This window comes from Phacochoerus africanus, chromosome 7, assembly GCF_016906955.1.
Source record: "Phacochoerus africanus isolate WHEZ1 chromosome 7, ROS_Pafr_v1, whole genome shotgun sequence".
NCBI lineage: Eukaryota > Metazoa > Chordata > Mammalia > Artiodactyla > Suidae > Phacochoerus > Phacochoerus africanus.
Window position 1 is genome coordinate 69352733 of NC_062550.1, and position 19349 is coordinate 69372081.

At 43.7% G+C, this 19349-nt stretch overlaps 1 long non-coding RNA gene across 1 annotated transcript; it reads right to left on the reverse strand.

The window, feature by feature from the left end:
• Positions 1–3773: 3773 nt before the first annotated feature.
• Positions 3774–18544, reverse strand: LOC125131813 (uncharacterized). The gene is made up of 3 exons (XR_007136023.1): positions 18384–18544; positions 3983–4069; positions 3774–3853 (listed from the first exon to the last, which is right to left on the reverse strand). It is a non-coding gene; the product is annotated as an uncharacterized LOC125131813 (long non-coding RNA).
• Between the last annotated feature and the right edge of the window lie 805 nt (positions 18545–19349).

Consider the following 19349-nt stretch of genomic DNA (forward strand, 5'->3'; position numbering starts at 1 on the left):
CCCTGAAGAAGGGATGGGGTCAATCTGACCCAAAATGTATCATGAGAAATTTCAAAGTACTGGTACAAAGCATAAGAGGGGGCTGCAGGCTAGGGAAGTGATTAAATGTCCAGAAAGGAGGTGATAGAGGAAGTTAAGAATCGCTCTCAGGTCTCTGGCTTAGGCATCTAGGAGAGACATGCACCAAGAGAAATGCCCTTCAGGAGAGTGAGTAAGATGAGCTATACTGTGAGATGTAGTGGCCACTGGTTATCAATTGTCTTGAAAGCAGGCATGAGGCAGTGGAAGCAGATGCCTGATTGCAGTAGTGGAGGAGTATGTGGAATGAGCAAGTGAACTGAGGGCAGGTAGGCATTCCTTGAAGGGTCTTAGAACCAGAGGGCAGGAGGGGGATGGAGGTCATAGCTAAAGGGATCTAGGAGGGGCGTTCTCATTGTGACTCGGCTGGTCACAAACCCGACTAGTGTCTATGGGGATTCGGGTTCGATCCCTGGCCTCACTCAGTGGGTTAAGGATCCAGCATTGCCGTGAACAGTGGTGTAGGTCGCAGATGTGGCTCGGATCCAGTGTCACTGTGAGCTGTGGTGTAGGCCAGCAGCTGCAGCTCCAATTCGACCCCTAGCCTGGGAACCTCCATGTGCCGTGGGTACAGTCCTAAAAAGCAAAGAATTAAAATAAATAAATAAAGAGACCTAGGAGGTCAGGAGAACTTTTTTTTTTTTTTAATATAGGAGAGATTTAAGCATGGTTTAATGCTAAAGGTGATAAGTAAAAAATATAAAAGGAAGAACAAGATTGAAAATATAGGCTGGAAATGGGGTGATTCATAGAAATGGGGTGATTCATCCTCTAGGAAGGATGACAAAGGGATAGAGAGCGCTATAGAATAATTCATCTTAAGGAAGAGCAAGGGACCATTCTTCACTGGGGTGGAACAGAGGAGGAGAGGACCATAGCAGTGCACTGGGAAAGTGAATTCAGGAAGCCCAGGGAGAGGTCGTCTGAAGCTTTCTAGTTTCTCAATGAAATACCAGATTCTACCTTCTGATGGGCAGGTGGGCAGAGACTGTGAAAGGTCAAAGACAGCCCCGAGGAAGAGTAGGAGAGAGAGTGGACCGGGAAAGTGCATGGAACTTCGCCATTCGTCCCACATCATCTAGAAGATGTGTACTCCTTTCTCCTGAAGACCCTACCTTGCTCGTAATCGATCATAAATATAATCAAAATCCAATGACTAGGAAAATATATTCCTTATCTGTGGCCCATTAGATCACCTTCTAGTCTCATCAGACTCCAGCTCAGAAGGACAAGTGGAAGTCTTTTTCTCCCCTGGCTGTGAACTTGAGCTCTTAGGGGTTGGGCTTTGACTAAGGTTTTCTTTTCTTTATTTTATTTTATTTTATTTTTTTGTCTTTTTAGGGCCACACCCACAGCATTTGGAGGTTCCCAGGATAGGGGTCGAATCGGAGCTGTAGCTGCTGGCCTACGCCACAGCCGCAGACACACCAGATCCGAGCTGTGTCTGCGACCTACACTGCAGCTCACGGCAATGCCGGATCCTTAACTCACTAAGCAAGGCCAGAGATCGAACCTGCGTCCTCATGGATGCTAGTCAGATTCATTATGTATAAGGCACAAATAAATTAGAGCATTAAAACACAGATTATAATTTCTAACCTAAAATACATATACTGGGAGTGTCTACATCTCAAAACATTCCGTATTAAGAGTACATCCATCCAAGGGCATACAGGTCCGAGACCTCTATTGGCTAATTTTCTCTATTTTGCAGCACACCCAGAAATGCTTTCAGAGGTAAAATTTCCCTCCTCTAAATATTCCCTTAACCCTATAAGGTATCAACTCTCAGTCATAAGAAATAGTATTCACGAAAGGTTGTTGGAAAGAAACACAGTACAGACATTTTTCTTTTTTTCTTGTCTTTTTAGAGCCACACCCATGGCATATGGAGGGTCCCAGGACAGGGTCGAATCGGAGCTATAATCTCTGGTCTACGCAACAACCACAGGAATGTTAGATCCAAGCTTCATCTGCAACCTACACCACAGCTCACAGCAATGCTGGATCCTTAACCCACTGAGCAAGGGCAGGGATCAAACCTGCATCCTTATGGATACCAGTCAGATTTGCTTCCAATGAGTCACGACGGGAACTCCCAGACATTTTTCAGGACCGCCACTGTTCAACATGACATGCATTAGCCACATGTGGCATTTACATTTAAATGAACTAAAACAAGAATTCATCGTTAGTCCCCTGGCTACGCGTTAAGTGCTTAATAGCTGTGTGGCTGCTGATATTGGACCGTGCAGATAGAGAGCCTTTCTACAACAGCAGAAAATTCTCTTGGGCAACTCTGCCTTAGAGTTTCAACCCCTGGGTCAGTCCAGGCCCTCAGTGAGCTCTGTACCGGAGCAGCATGGCTTGGGGCCCTTATATAATTGCTTCCATGCCCTTAGCCTACCATGAGAAACATTATCAGAAAAAGCCCCATCAACTCATGGTGGTGACTACTGCCAGAACTTTGTGAAAGACACCACCGCCCAGGTGCACAGTGTCTCTTACGAGGGTCCCTGGAAGAAATCATCACCCAGCGTCAGAGCAGCTCTGTTTCTCTTAAACACGGGTTGTGTTCATCTTGCCCTTACTGCGATTCGTAAAGCTGATTCATTTGCCTTATGGTTTCCAGGCAAATTTAGAGCCTCTGTGAGTATATGTGTTTCCTGCCTTCATTTCCGTTCACAATTGATTTTACTTTGGGGTTGCATTTTTTTTACAACGACCTAACTCTTTCCTGTCATCGATGTAGGCTGTAAGTAAACAGACATTACAGGCATATATACATATGTCTATGTGTGTGCATACACACATGCATGCATGCATTCGACTGCCTTCCATTCACCATTCAGATATGTGTCCTTGAGATGAAAAAGTGGTCAAGGGAGTTCCCATCGTGGTTCAGTGGAAATGAATCTGACTAGCATCCATGAGGACGCAGGTTCGATCTCTGGCCTTGCTTAGTGAGTTAAGGATCCGGCATTGCCGTGAGCTGCAGTGTAGGTCGCAGACACAGCTCAGATCTGGTGTGGCTGTGGCTGTGGCGTAGGCCAGCAGCTACAGCTCCGATTCGACCCCTATCCTGGGAACCTCCAAATGCTGTGGGTGTGGCCCTAAAAAGACAAAAAGAAAGAAATAAAAGAAAGAAAGAAAAGAAAACCTTAGTCAAAGCCCGACCCCTAAGAGCTCGAGTTCATCACTCTGGGATCTTTCTCAGCCACTGTACCCTAAACCATTACTTTGGGGTACATAACAGATAACAGCATCATAACTGAGGCATCAGTGTCAGCGACAAATGTTCAAACCTAAGTTAGAGTCTGAGGCATTCAAAGGCTTTTCCTATTTGAAATGTAGCTGTCAGGGGCTGATAATAGGCAGAGCAAAGGACTGGTCTGCGTTGTGGCAACTGAAATGGTTTTCAGCACATTTTAGTATGTATTTAAGTCCCAGTCATGTTGACACAAGGTACTGTCGTTCTGACTTCATTCAATGGAGCCTTCTAACAAGCCACCCTCCCACCTGTCACTGATGATGTGACATACATCTTACTCACACACTCTATTTAAGCCACAAATAAATACAATGCATAATTATCCAGCATAGAGATGGGTGAGGGATGCTATAGAAAAACTGAATTTTGAATTTCCAGGCTAATATGGCTCCTTCACAAGAGGAAAAAAAAAAAACACTCTGAAAAGTTTGCCCTTTTTTCTTTTATTCTCCATATCAATTGATGCTTCACAGTACTGAATACTTACTAGGCACATTCTTTTCACTGTGGAAAAGGAAAAAAAAAATGCATTGTCCATACCCTCCATCAGTTGATCTTTGCTCAGGAGGCAAAGCTTAAATGAATGTAAGATGACAGCCTCCAAAGGCAGTCAAGTGAGCTGCATAAACTTACATGTCTAGCAGGAGTTTGGGCCGGGGAAAGACAGAAGTGTCAAGGCAGCCGCCAGGCAGCATTCAGGAGCGGTGGCCTTTGGAGCACCTGCATGGAGAAGAGACACGGGTGACTCACGCAGGAGGAAAGGCAAGAGCAAAGACGCGGTCATGGGAATGCACGGACCTTTCAGGGGACAAGGAGCACATCAGCCTGGCAGCAGCAAACCCAGGTGGAGAAGCTAACAGGCTGAAGAGTGACAAAACGGGCTGGGGAATGACAAAATGGGCTGGGGAGTGGCTGAGGAGACCAAGCAGAGAACTTCGCAAACACTGCACGCTCCGGCATTCCCCCTTGAACCATGGCACACGGTCAATACCATACCAAGTGTTTTCAGCCTCGGAAGGAAAAATAAGAGCCGCTCTGCAGCCAGTGTTCAGTGACAGAGTGAAAGCAGTGAGTTCCTGATGGCAGTTATCCAACACATGGTAATGAATCATTTTCAATCTTTACCTTTGTGCCATCCTTTATACTTTTCAAAGCTCTTTCTTATGCATCATTATTTAATCCTCAGACAATCTTTGGAGGTTGGGGGAGCAAGCGTTTGTTATCCTACTATGATAAAGGCGCTGAGCAGGTGTAACGGATAGGGGCATGACTCCTCCGCACTCACGTGGGTACCAGTGGACCAAGGCAGCAGACACAGGTCCCTACCTCCCAGTTCTCTGCTACACCCCTTCCCTCCATACTGCCTGACATTGCTGCTGCTTCACAAGCAGGCATTTGTAGCTCAGAGTCCCTTGACACTGGCATTGGGGATTTTCTCTTTAAATCCCACATCCTAAGAAACACACTAATTACAGTGGGGGGGGGTGGTTATTCGGAACTTTCTGATTTTGAGGGAAATACGTGATAATTAAGAAAGACTGGTCATTCCATCTTCCCAGATGTTTCCAGTCTAGGAGACATGCCTCTCTTTTTTTGGATTCTATCCTGCCTGAAGACAAACGGATGGACTGTTTGATGTCCTGGGGGCTCTGTAAGCTGCAGTGATTCTGTAATTCTTTCCTCTAACAGTTGGCTTGGATGGCATTGTCAAGAATCCAAATCTCTTATTTAAAGTGCATCAGAGAGAAGTGCAGCTGGATATAAGCAATGTGAATATGTAGGATAACAGTGTAAATATTTTATAGACTGCAGCACAACAGAATTAAATACTTCTGCTTGGACAAATGAATCCTATCTTCAAAGCCATTGCAAAGAAGTGTATGTATTAAGTTCAGTACTTTTGCAAATAAGTGAACATACTGTGGTGTTTACATAATTGCATTTCTCCAAAATCTTAGCACCTTCTCAGCACTGTTGGGAGCACCCTTACCTATTGTTCTTACAAAGAACTCTTTTCTCTTGACAGTCTGGTAGATTATGCAACTCTATTTCAGTAATTAACTAATTGAGTCATATGTTTTTGTTCTTTCCTAACTGGTAAGCCTCCATCCTCCCTTTATTCTCAGAGTAGCATACAGCTACTTCCTCAGCTCAGAGCACTGACCCATTTGACCGACCCAGTTCTCAAAGGTACCCTTGTCACCGTGCTCCCTCTGACCAAAACCAGCACCCCTTGGAGTTCACTCTCCAGTCCTCACTGCAGACTTTGACCCATGGTACTGTCTGATCTCAGACATAAGAAATGTCTCAGAGACCAGGATGTAGCAGAAAGTTAAGACTAACCACCTGCACCCACTCCCATCACTGCTATTATATGTAATCCTGGCAGTCCTCGCCAGAGCAATCAGGCAAGAAAAAGAAATAAAAAGGATCCAAATCAGAAAGGAAGACATAAAGTGGTCTCTATTTACAGATGGCATGATCTTACATATTGAAACCCTAAATACCCCACCAAAAAAAAAACAAAATGAAACTGTTAGAACTAGTCAATAAATTCAATATACTTGGATACAAAATCAACATACAAAACTCAGTGGCATTTCTATATGCTAACAGCACACCACCTGAAGAAGAAATAAAGAAAACAATCCTTTGCACAGTGCTATCAAAAATAATAAAATACATGGAATAAATTTAACCAAGGAGGTAAAAAATCTGTACACTGAAAACTCCAAGACATTGATGAAAGAAACTGAAGAAGACACAAATAAATGGAAAGATACACTGTGATCATGGATTGGAAATAATGTATATCTTCACAATGTCTACACTACCCAAAGCAAATCTACAAATTCGTGGCAATCTCTATCAAAATTCCAAGGCCATTGTTTTATAGAAATAGTGAAAAAAAATCCTAAAATTTGTATTAAAAAAAAAAAAAAAAGAGTTCCTGTTGCAGCTCAGTGGGTTAAGAATCCACTAGGAAATCCCCGTTATGGCTCAGCGCAAATGAACCTGACCATTGTCCATGAGGATACAGGTTCAATCCCTGGCTTAGCTCAATGGGTTAAATTCAACTGCTAGCCTGGGAACTTCCACATGCTGCAGGTGCAGACCTAAAAAGCAAAAAAAAAAAAAAAAAAAATTTAATTAAAAAAAATTTTTTTTAATCTGACTAGTATCCATGAGGAAGTGGATTCTATCCCTGGCCTTGTTCAGTAGGTTATGGATCCTGCACTGCTGCAAGCTGCATCATATACCACAGCTGTAGCTCAGATCCCAAGTTGCTGTGACTATGGTATAGGCTAGCAGCTGCAGCTCTGATTCAAACCCAGCCCAAGAACTTACATATGCCATGGGTGTGGCCCTAAGAAGACCAAAAACAAACAAACAACAACAACAACAAAAAACACCTAAAATAGCCAAAGCAATCTGAGAAAGAAGAACAAACCTGGAATCATCACACTTTCTGATTTCAAACTATATTACAAAGCTATAATAATCAAAATAGTATTGTACTGGCATAAAAAAGACATATAGATCAATGCAACAGAATGAAGAGCCCAGAAATAAACCCACATACATACGGTCAACTAATATTTGACAAGAGTGCCAACAACACTCAATGGGGAAAACATCGTCTCTGCAATAAATGGTGCTGGGAAAACTGGACAACCACCTGCAAAAGAATGAATCTGGATCCCTATCTCACACCACTTACAAAAATTCCTTTGAAATGGATTAAAAACTTAAATATAACCGTAAAACTCCTAGAAGAAAACATGGGGAATATCTTGTTGACATTGGTCTAGACAATGATTTTTTGAATATAGCAAGGAAAGCACAGACAACAGCAAAAGTAAGCAAGTAGAACTACATCAAACTGAAAATCTTCTGCACAACAAAAGAAGCAATCAACAAAATGAAAAAGGCAATTTATGGAATGGGAGAATATTTGCAAATCATATAGCTGATAATATCCAAAATATATAAGGAAATCCTAGAACTCAATACCAAAAAATAAAGAACCCTATTTTAAAGTGGGCAAAGGACCTGAATAAGCATTTTTTTTTTTGTCTTTTGTCTTTTGTCTTTGTTGTTGTTGTTGTTGTTGTTGTTGCTATTTCTTGGGCTGCTCCCATGGCATATGGAGGTTCCCAGGCTAGGGGTCCAATCGGAGCTGTAGCCACCAGCCTACACCAGAGCCACAGCAACGCGGGATCCGAGCCGCGTCTGCAACCTACACCACAGCTCACGGGCAACGCCGGATCGGTAACCCACTGAGCAAGGGCAGGGACCGAACCCGCAACCTCATGGTTCCTAGTCGGATTCGTTAACCACTGCGCCACGACGGGAACTCCCTGAATAAGCATTTTTCCAAAAAGACATACAGGTGGTCAACGATTTCATTAAAAGGTGCTCAGTATCACTAACCATCAGGGGAATGAAAATCAAAACCACAAGAGCACCTCACACCTGTTAAAATGGGCATGGAGGTGGGGAGGGAGGGAGACAACAAGAGCTGGCAAGAATAGGAGTTAAAGGGAAAACTTGTTTTCTCTCAGTGGGAATGTAAGTTGGTGCAGCCACTATAAAAAACAGTATAGAGGTACCTCAACTAAACTAAAAATAGAACTACCCTATGATCCAGCAACCCCACTTCTGGGTGTACACCCAAAGGAAATGATACCACTGTCTTGAAGAGATAGCTGCACTCCCACGTTCAATGCAACATTATTTCCAATAACCAAGACATGGAAACAACCTGAGTGTCCATCAATGGATGAATGGATAAAGACAATGTGAGTAGGAGTTCATGTCATGGCTCAGTGGTTAACGAATCTGACTAGGAACCATGAGGTTGCAGGTATGATCCCTGGCCTCACTCAGTATTGCTGTGAGCTGTGGCATTGCCATGAGCTATGGTGTAGGTCGCAGATGAGGCTGGGATCTGGCATTGCTGTGGCTCTGGCATAGGCCGGTGGCTACAGCTCCGATTAGAGCCCTAGCCTGGGAACCTCCATATGCCGAGGGTGGGGCCCTAGAAAAGACAAACAAACAAACAAAAAAAGATAATGTGAGTGTGTGTGTGTGTGTGTGTATGACTATATGTGGAATATTATTCAACTGTAAACAAGAATAAAATCCTACCATTTGCAACAACATGGATAAAACTTAAGGGCATTACACTAAGTAAAATAAGTCAGACAAAGACGAATATGATATCACCCCACATGTGGAATCTAAAACAAACAAACAAACTAGATTTCTCGCTGGGGCGTGATGGGTTAAGAATCTGACTCGGGTCTCTGTGGAGGTTCAGGTTGGATCCCTTGCGTGGGAACAGCCATATGCCGCAGGTGTAGCCATAAATAAATAAATATTAAAAAAAAAAACTCATAGAAACAGAGAGAGTGGAGAAATGGTTACCAGGGGTGGGAGGAGGAAGAGAAGGCGGGGGTCAAATAGGGAAACGCTGGTGCAAACTTCCAGTTATAAGATAAGTGCTAGAGACGTAGGCCCCTCGTGGTGACTCTAGTTAACAATACTATGTTGAATGCTTGAAAGGTGCTAAGAGCGTAAATCTTAAAAGTTCTCACCACAAGGAGTTCCCGTCTTTGCACAATGGTTAACGAATCGGACTAGGAACCATGAGGTTGCGAGTTCGATCCCTGGCCTCGCTCAGTGGGTTAGGGATCCAGCGTTGCCGTGAGCTGTGGTGTAGATCGCAGACATGGCTTGGATACTGCATTGCTATGGATGTGGCGTAGGCCGGTGGCTACAGCTCCAATTCGACCCCTAGCCTGGAAACCTCCATATGCCGCAGGAGTGGCCCAAGAAATGGCAAAAAGACCAAAAAAAAAAAAAAATTCTCACCACAAAAAAAATAAAATAAAAATAAAAAGCAACAGTGAAGTGATAGATGTGGTTACTCACCTTACAGTGGGAATTATTATGCAGAATATACATGTATCAAATTACTGCTTTGTACACCTTAAACTTTCACAATGTGATATGTCAGTTATATCTCAGTAGAGCTGCGGGGATGGGGGGCGGGGGAACCTCACTCCATACTGACATCCAGCACACAGCCACAGCCAGCCACCTCTGTGCCTTCTCTGACCTCCCCGCTTTGGATCCCCTGCCACCCCCGCCCCTCCCCTTCTCAGGAAGTTTCACCATGGATTATCACCTGCTCCCCTCGAGTTTTCAAGTTTCTCTTAAGTAAGTCCTTCTGTGAGACCTTCCCTCTATCAGTCCTTTTTGGAAAGGCAAGAAGGACTGTGTCTCTGTATTTACACTAATGTCCCCATAAATGTGGGTGACAGAGCCATCCACCTGTGCCAGAGCGCGGCACCTCCTCCTGCACTGTCCATCACACCTGTGATATGACAGGTTTATATTTAATAACCCTGCCTTTATTAAATTTTGAAAAGAGACTAATTAATATTCATAAAATGTAAGGCATAAAACACGTTATGCCTTTAAGGTTTAAGGCAGAAAAACATTTAGTAAAAAAATCACGTACCCACCTTAAAGTTTAATGAATAAAACATAATACTACCTTTGAAACCCCTGGGGCCTCTGTCACAGCTTCTTCCCAGCCCCCTGCCCCTTGCCACCTGCCTAGAAGTAAATCCTCTTGACAACTTTGAGATTCCTCTTTCATTCCTTTGCTTTTCAGTCTAGCTTTACCGCATTTGTTTTCTATTCTTACACAGTGTATTATATAATTATATGGGCTTTTGACTTTACATAATAGGATCTCCTTACAGAATATGTGTTGTTTTGTCACTGACTTTTTTTAGTCAATGTTATGTTCCTGGAATTCAATCATGTTTCACTGCTGTGCAGTATTTCATTTCATGAATATATAACAATGTCTTGTATCCATTCCACTGTTCGTGCATGCATAGGTCATTTCCCACTTGTTTGTTTGTGTTGCCATCACAAGCCATGCGGGTATGTCCTAGAGTACCATGTACAATGATGGCTTTAAAGTCTACCTAGGAATGGAAGAGCTGGGTCAACAGCTCTTTAGTTTAACAAGATTACACCAAATTATTTTCTCAACGTTACTGCATCAATTTACACTCCCACAAGCAGAGTCTAAGTATGTTTTTCCACATGCTCACCAGCTTGCTAATGTCCAAATGTTAAATGTTGCCATTCTGATGAAATACACATAATGAATTTACCATCTTAATTATTTTTCGGTGTACATCTCAGGGGCAGTGAGTGCATTCTCCTTGTACAACCCTCACCTCCATCTCCAGAACTCTTCATCCCGCAGAACTGAAACTCTGTTCCCATTAACCAAAAACACCTCGTTCAGCAGTGGCAACCGGTCTCCGTCCTGGGTCTACGAATTTGACCATCTCAGGTACTTCACATAAGGAAAATCATACAGTATTTGTCTTTTTGCTGGCTTATTTCTAAAAGCATAATGTCCTCAAAGTTCACTCATGATGTAGCGTGTGCCAGAATTTCCTTCTTTTTTTAAGGCTGAATAAAATTCCGTTTTAGGCATAAGCCACATCTTGTTTATCTCTTCATCTGTTGATGGACACTTGGAATGCTTCCACGTTGTGGCTGTTGTAAGGAATGCTGCTATGAACTTCGGTATTCAAATATCTCTTTTGAGATCCTGCCTTCAGTTCTCAGGGGGATATACACAGAAGTAAAATTGCTGGATCATAAAGTAAGTCTTTTTTTAATTTTTTAATAAAATACATACTATTTTCTATTGTGGCTACATCACTTTACATTTGCACCAGCAGTGCACAAGGTTTGTAATTTCTCCAAATTCTCATAAGTATTTATGATTTTCTACTTTGGTTGGGTTTTGTTCTGTTCTGTTTTTGGGTTTTGGTGTTTGTTTGTTCTTGCTTTTTAGGGCTGCACCCACAGCATATGGAGATTCCCAGGCTAGGGGTCGAATCGCAGCTACAGCTGCCAGCCTATGTCACAGCCACAGCAATGCCAGATCCGAGCCGCATCTGCAACCTACACCAGAGCTCACAGCAATGCCGGATCCTTAACCCACTGAGCAAGGCCAGGGATGGAACCTGCATCTTCATGGATGCTAGTCAGATTCGTAAACCACTGAGCCATGACGGGAACTCCTGTTTTGTTTTTATAGTAGCCATCCTAATGGATGTGAGGTGGGATAACACATTATATTTTAATTTTTATTTCTCTCATTATTAATGAAGTTGAAAGTTTTGTCAGATTGGCCATTCTCTTAATTAAATCCTGTAATTCTTTGCCCATTTTGATTTTCAGCTATCCTATGCATGTTAATTTGTAAGATTTCTTCCTTTCTTTCTTTTTTTTTTTTTTTGTCTTTTTAGGGCTACACCTGCGACATATGGAAGTTCCCAGGCTAGGGGTCAAATCGGAGCTGTAGCTGCCAGCCGGCCCGACAGCCACACAAGGCGGGATCTCAGAGGCATCTGCAACCCACACCACAGTGCATGGCAACACCAGATCCTTAACCCACTGAGCGAGGCCAGGGATTGAACCAGCATCCTCTGGTTATTAGTCAGGTTCGTCACCACCGAGCCACAACTGGAACTCCCTTATTTATTTATTTATTTATTTATTTATTTATTTATTTACTTATTTACTTATTAAGATTTCATTATATATGCTGGATATTAATCCAGTTCTTTTGTTACAAATTTCTTTTCTTAGCTTGTGGTTTAACTTCACTTCATTTATACTGTATTTTTTACAAAAGGAAGTTCTTAAAGTCGACAATTTAATGAATATTTTCCTTACAGTCTGTAGTTCTTGTGAATTGTTTAAGAAAATTTTCTCTTACCCAAGACAAAAAAAAAAAAAAGGGTGTCTTAAATTGTCTTCTAAAACTTTTATAATTTAAACTTTACATCGAAGTCTTTGCTCTATTTGTAATGAATTTTGTTTACGAAATGAACTAGAGATCCAGTCTCCTTTTTATGCATATGGATGTCATCCTGTCCAAGCAATCCTTATGAGAAGGCCTTATCATCCCTTACTGAGTGACCTTGAGACTCTTGTGCGTCAAGTGTAAATTTATGTGTGCCCTTTTGCTGGTTCTCCTTGATATTACTTTGTTCCTTTTCTGTGCTTTCTTGTACTTTACTGTGTACTGTTCACTATCCTCGTGGAAGATGTTTGTGGGAAAAATTTTTTTTTTGTCTTTTTTTTATGGAGGTTCCCAGGCTAGGAGTCGAATCAGAGCTGTAGCTTCCAGCCTAGACTGCAGCCAGAGCAACGCGGGATCTGAGCCGCATCTGCGATCTACACCACAGCTCACAGCAACACCGGATCCTTAACCCACTGAGCAAGGCCAGGGATCGAACCTGCATCCTCCTGGTTCCTAGTTAGATTCGTTTCTGCTGAGCTACAACGAGACCTCCATTGTGGGGAATTCTTTGAGGCCCAGGAAAAAGAGTATCTTTATCCAGGGTTTTTTGTTTCTTTTGTTTTTTTCCCCAGAATCTTGAATTGCCATTCTAGGTCCACTTCCACCAAGTTCACTGTGTCAGCTTTCCTGGACCACCCAGACAATACCAGTCCCAGCCGCAAATCCCTGGTAAGGCATCTCACATCCACGGCCTTCCGAGGATGCTTGTTCACGTGCCTCTGTGCCTCTTCCCTGTCAGCATCTGTGCACCTTGCCCTGGCTTGGGCTCACTGCCAGGCTTACTCCCCATTCCTCTTATTCTGACGCAGCATCCCTCGGCATCCCAGCTTGATGGCAGGGAAGGTTTGCTATACTTCACATCCGGAAGGAGACTAAGTTCTTGACTTCTTTCCTCTTGGCCCTTCCTGTCCCCCAAAACTGAGGCCCAGATTTGCTAGGTTCCAGAATACTCTCAGAGCAACTTTGGAGTTCTGCGTATCTCTCTGTTTCTCACGTTTCCTTAGTTTTTTCCTGGTGTTGATTACTACCTGTCAGCAAGCTTTGCATATGAGGACGCTTTTATTTAATATTGTAGAGCCAAATTCTTAACTGTATTAATGAAAGGCTTGGTTCAAATAATATGTCATAGGAACTAGAATCAATCACTATCTCTTTCCTCAGCACTGCCTAAAGAACAGAATAAATAAATTCTCAAATGTCCCCTTAGAAAGGTTACTGCTCCTAAAAAAATCAACCCTCTAGAGAAGGTATGTCTTTTTTTGTTTGTTTGTTTTTTTAGGGCTGTACCCTCGGCATATAGAGATTCCCAGGCTAGGGGTCAAAACGGAGCTACAGCTGTTGGCCTACACCACAGCCACAACAACTCGGGATCCTAGCCACGTCTGCAACCTACAACACAGCTCACGGCAACACCAGATCCTTAACCTACTGAGCAAGGCCAGGGATCAAACCTGCAATCTCGTGGTTCCCAGTTGGATTCACTTCTGCTGCACCACGATGGGAACTCCCTAGAGAAGATATCTTTTAAGAGAGGAAGGAAGGCACTTTTAAAATGCGGCCTTAGAATATGCGTGCGGTTGGTAGGAGTCAATGGAAGAAAGAAGAAAGGAAGGAAGGAACAAAGGAACATAAGTGCAATCAGGTATATGCATCTCCTGCTTTAAAGTCTGCTTAGATTGTAGACTAGACCCAAAGCGCAGACCATGGCCTTAAGCCATTATTTAGTGCTGAAAATGAATCACCGTGTCCCAATAAACAGACCATATCACATCACAAATCTTTCCTGGTACTCTGACTAAATGTTTGTAAAGTGCTTATGTAAAGCTTATTAAATGCGCTTGCAAATCAAAGACATTGACTCCGGTTACAACAAAGGAATGCGGGCAAGGTAGACAGAAGAATTTCCTGGAAGTGAGTATTGTTAAGCCAGGAAATACAAACATGTGGCGGAATCTCCTTCACAGACGGTATTTAAGTTTTCCCATGATTCTGGGATTCTCTCTATATCTGTAATAAAATCAGTGTTCTCCCGTAGAAAGAACGGGGACGGGCAAGATGCCCTTGGCATTTCATTCCAGCCTTGGGATTCTAGTCATCTAACTCTTGGGAAACCAATGGCTCAACTTCAATTTGGGTCAAAAGAAGATCTTCCTAAGAGGCCACGAGATAGTTTTTAATAGCCATGGGTAATGAAGGAACCCCTGACAGGTCCTCAGCTCAAATTTCATTGTCACTAAGGCTCCTGCACCCAAATGGCATTTTAAAGAGTCTTAAAATAAGTGCCTATTTGAACAAGTAGCCAAAATCAGCCTACATCCCAGGGTTCTCTGAGCTCCTTAGGTCTCTGAGTTTACTCTATTATAATAACATAGTGTCTCTTCTGCGGATTTTTGCTGGCATTTTCTTTTGGCAACATTTTCTTCATCCATCACTGCTTGGTCTGCAGCAGTTGGTGGGAAGGATTTTGGCTTTGATCAATAGGTTCTCTCTACAAAAAGGACTAAGGTTGTAGTGTTTTGGGGATACCTGGAACATATCTTTTCTCTAGAGACCAGTAGACTTTACCACCAGCACGTTAGAATTTTTCAGTTTTGACCTCTTTTTTTTTTTTTTTTGTCTTTTCTAGGGCCGCACCCGCAGTATATGGAGCTTCCCAGGCTGGGGGTCTAATCCGAGCTGTAGCCACCGGCCTACACCAGAGCCACAGCAATGTGGGATCCAAGCCACATCTGCGACCTACACCATAGTTCACGGCAACGCAGTGATCCTTAACCCACTGAGTGAGCCCAGGGATCGATCCCGCAACCTCATGGTTCCTAGTTGGATTTGTTAACCACTGAGCCACACAGGAACTCCAGAATTTTTCAGTTTTATGAATAGTCTTCAAAAACCTTTGGGCCTGAGAAATGTTATGGGTTTATAGGACAAACCCATAAAATCTGCATTCACCCCAAGACCTTGAAACTGTCTCTAAGACTGGTAACATCTGTATAGGTGTCCCCAGGTCCCAAGCCTCCTTTATTGGATCTGCCTAACATACCACAGTCAGATGAACATTCCTGGAGAAGTTCTAGGCACGTCTTTTTCTTAATGAAGCATCTCTCAGGTTTCCCTTTCATTTTTTGAGGTTCATCCATCCAATCATCTTCCCCCACAACCCTGCTCGGCCCCACCAGCCACTTGGCTCAGGTTGCTTTCCCCACTCCCCCACCATGTTCATCCGCATTTCTCACCCTTGCTCCCTTTTTAGAGAGGGACAGACACTGATCCAGGATCTCCCTGCTTCTGAGGCAGGGTAATTAATAACTCAGGTAGTTAGTGTAGGAGCCTGGGTTTCAGTGCATTCTCTGATATGGTCGTTGACTCACGTCTGGCTTAAGGGTTCCAGGGAGTAACATCCCCACAGGCCTTGTTGCCTGCAGGGAGTGTATCTGTTCTACACCCAGATAGATATGAATCAGTAACCCCCTCCTCAACTGATGATAGAAAAGAAACGAGAGGAGTGGCGACTCGCAGTCTAAGGAAAGGAAGAGCTAAGAAACCATGCAACTTATGGGGCATTTCCACCTCTAAGACCCCTATTGGACAAGGGCTGATACAGGTAACTGGGCAATGCCAGTGGGAGAAAACCATATTCTTCTGAACCCCATGTTGGTACCCCCATCTTTAAGGGATAAAAACCCCTGTAGGACAGTAGAGAGGGGGACTCTTCCTCCCCCTCCCAGTGTCTATGGGACTGACACTGGGAGTCAGTAATCTTCCTGTTATTAAAATGTTGCTTCAACAACAACAACAACAACAAAAAAAAAAAAGGAGTTCCCGTCGTGGCGCAGTGGTTAACGAATCCGACTAGGAACCATGAGGTTGCGGGTTCGGTCCCTGCCCTTGCTCAGTGGGTTAACGATCCGGCGTTGCCGTGAGCTGTGGTGTAGGTTGCAGACGCAGCTCGGATCCCGCGTTGCTGTGGCTCTGGCGTAGGCCGGTGGCTACAGCTCCGATTCAACCCCTAGCCTGGGAACCTCCATATGCCGCGGGAGCGGCCCAAGAAATAGCAACAACAACAACAACAACAAAATGTTGCTTGCTTGCTGCCTGTTTTCGAAGTTCATTCTTCCGCTCTGTGACCAAGAACCCGGATTCCGATAACACCTTTCTGGCATCATCTCCTTCCTCTCTACCTCCCGCACTGACCACCATCACCTCCTTCATCAGAACCCAAGCTGCCCTCTCTGGTTCTTAGCCACTGTCCTGATCAGTGCCTGGAAGACACCAGTCTGCAGAAGAACGTGGTACACACTGATCACGTCCACCCCGCCGTCTCTCTCTTATACTTCTTCCTCAAATATGATAACAATAGCAGCAATGAGTACGTGTTTGAATGATGCCTTTTAATCCTGGCCACATTTCATCTTACTGATGAAGGAAGCAAGATTCAGGGAAGTTACCTTCTTCTTAGATATTCGACTGCAGAGTGGAGATTCAAATCCAGAAAAGTCTGGCTCCAAAGCAAATACCCTTTACAACTTGTGATGACAGGACAAGTTTATTCTCTTCCACCCCTCTGGTTTCCTTCTTTCTAAGATTCCCTAGTAGATACTTTAGTTATTTAAGATGCAATCTAGTACAGAAGAAAGACACAGGCCTTGGAACCACTCAAACATGCATTAGAATTACATCTTCAAGACTTACTAGTGAACTTGCTTTGGGCCAGTGACTTCACCTGTCTGTCCTCTGATTTTCTCATCTCTTAAGACAAGATTAGAATGCCCTAGAGCCCAGCACAAAGTCTGGTCCATCATAGACATTCAGTTAAACATTAATTCATTTCCCTCTTCTTTCTTTACCTCATTATTTTTCTTTTATCTTCTCTTATTTCCTCTTTTTATTTTTTTATTATTTTCTTTGACTCTATCTCAGTTTGATAACATCCAGGATTGAAACATGATAACATCCCGACTGAAAACATCCTGAGCCCTTAGGGGACAATTGGGAAAAATCTGAATACTAGATATTCATTTGTTTTGAGAACAAAGTATTGCATGCCACATCAGTAAACAAAAGATGTCACAGTCAGAAGTGGTTACAGCCACCTGCAAGGGTGAGCCTGTGAGCCCTGAGGGAACTCAGGAAGGAAAAAAAGAATGCCTGCTATCTAGCAGCCATCAGACTGCAGCCACTCCCTAAGGTGAACTCTGAGGGAACTCAGGAGGTGGAAACACAGGACACTGGCCTCAGAGAGCTGAGGGGCAGGTCAAAGGAATGATTTCAGTGAGCCCGGATCTTTGCATCCTCCCATATTTAGAAAAACGCTAAATTCCTTAACTTGAGATATCTAGTTTTCTGTTATTAGCAGTAATCTCTTGTTCTATTACCTGCCCTTTGTTGCAAAACTCCTATATATCCTAGCTCCCACCTCACCTCCTTGAATGGAGATGCTGCCTCCCAGGCTTAAGTTCTCAGTTTTCTCCACGGAATAAAACATAACTCTCAATTTTTAGGTTGTGAGTATTTTTTAGTTGACAGTATATTAGAAGGATTGTGAATTTTTAGGTATAGTAATTTTACTATAATACTGTTTTTAAGGAGTTCTTTTTTTCCTGCGATATATACTAAAGTAATTATGGTGCAGTGATGTGATGTCTAGGATTTGCATCAATAAGACCCAGTAAAGGAGTTCCCATCCTGGCTCAGCAGAAGCAAATCTAACCAGTAACCATGAGGACTCACGGTGCAATCCCTGGCCTCGCTCAGTGGGTTAAGGATCTGGCGTTCCGTGAGCTGTGGTGTAGGTTGCTGATGCAGCTCTAATCTGGCCTGGCTGTGGCGTAGGTCATTGGCTACAGCTCCAATTTGACACCTAGCCTAGGGACTTCCATGTCCTGCAGGTGCAGCCCTGAAAAAACAAACAAACAAACAAAAAGACCCAGTGAAGCTGGGGGAAGGAGACAAGAGTGAGTAGAAGTACGGATGAGGTGAGATGGGTTTTGAAATGTAAACACCTCTGACTTTCAAACCCAGCCAAAACCCAGATTGGGAATTCTACCCATGAGCCAGGACTTGAACCCAGCCAAAACCCAGATTGGGACTTGAGCCCATGGTTTTTTAATTAAAATCACTTACCTGATGTCCAGACTTACTGAGGTTCGGGTTCTTTGTGTCTCGGCGCAGCCAGAATTCAGCAAGAGGCAAAGTGATAGGCAAGAAATAGAGCTATTATGGCAGGGCGTTTGTGAGGGACGCAAGCGGACTGTAAAGAAGCTCTGCCCCGAGAATTCGGGGCAGGGGGCGGGGGGGGGGGGGGGGGGGGGGGGGAGGGCTTCCTTTTTATAATCCAGGAAAAGCAGGAAGAGGGAAGAAACCGCCTTCTTCCGGATGTAAGACCTCAGGCTTACCTCGTTAGCTCCTCCTTCAGATCTGGCTAAGAAAGTACATTGGCCAAATGAGGTCCAACTAGGCCAGTCCTGGTGCTTATTCAAATCAGCCACAGGGCGGTAACATAGTAACAGACGCTAAAACTTGGCGAGTCATCTCAGGGCCTCCTACTTTGGAAGGTCATCTTTCCCTTACATTCTGTCCTTGGTTCTAAGGCTCATTATCTTGCTGACCTTGAATGCAGGCCTCAGTTTATCATTCACTTAATGACCTGAGGCATAGCTCATGCTTTGATTTATGATTTTATCGTTAAGCAAGCCTGCTTCACCCCATGACATCCTGATGGCTTTCTTGAGCGATCACTAACTGACAGCGGTCCCCCAAAGTTCCCCAGGTTTCCCTCTCTATCTGGGGTCCCCTCCTGGGACTCCTACAACCACCTGTGTGACTGTCCTACTCCATCCCTATCAGCTTGAGTGGATAAATGCTGCAGCTCGGGATGGGTGCCTGGGCACTCATTGCACTATCACTCTCCACATTTGTGTGGGTTCGAACATTTCCAAAATAAAACCTTTTCTAAAATGTCCAAGGCAGAAGGTTCAAGCCTCAGTATCTTCCTCATCTTCACCAGAGTTTCCAGTTGCTCCTGATGACAGCTTTCTCCTTGCTCCCCAAGCGCCTCCTGGGCTATTCCAGCCTCCATGCCAGCTGAGT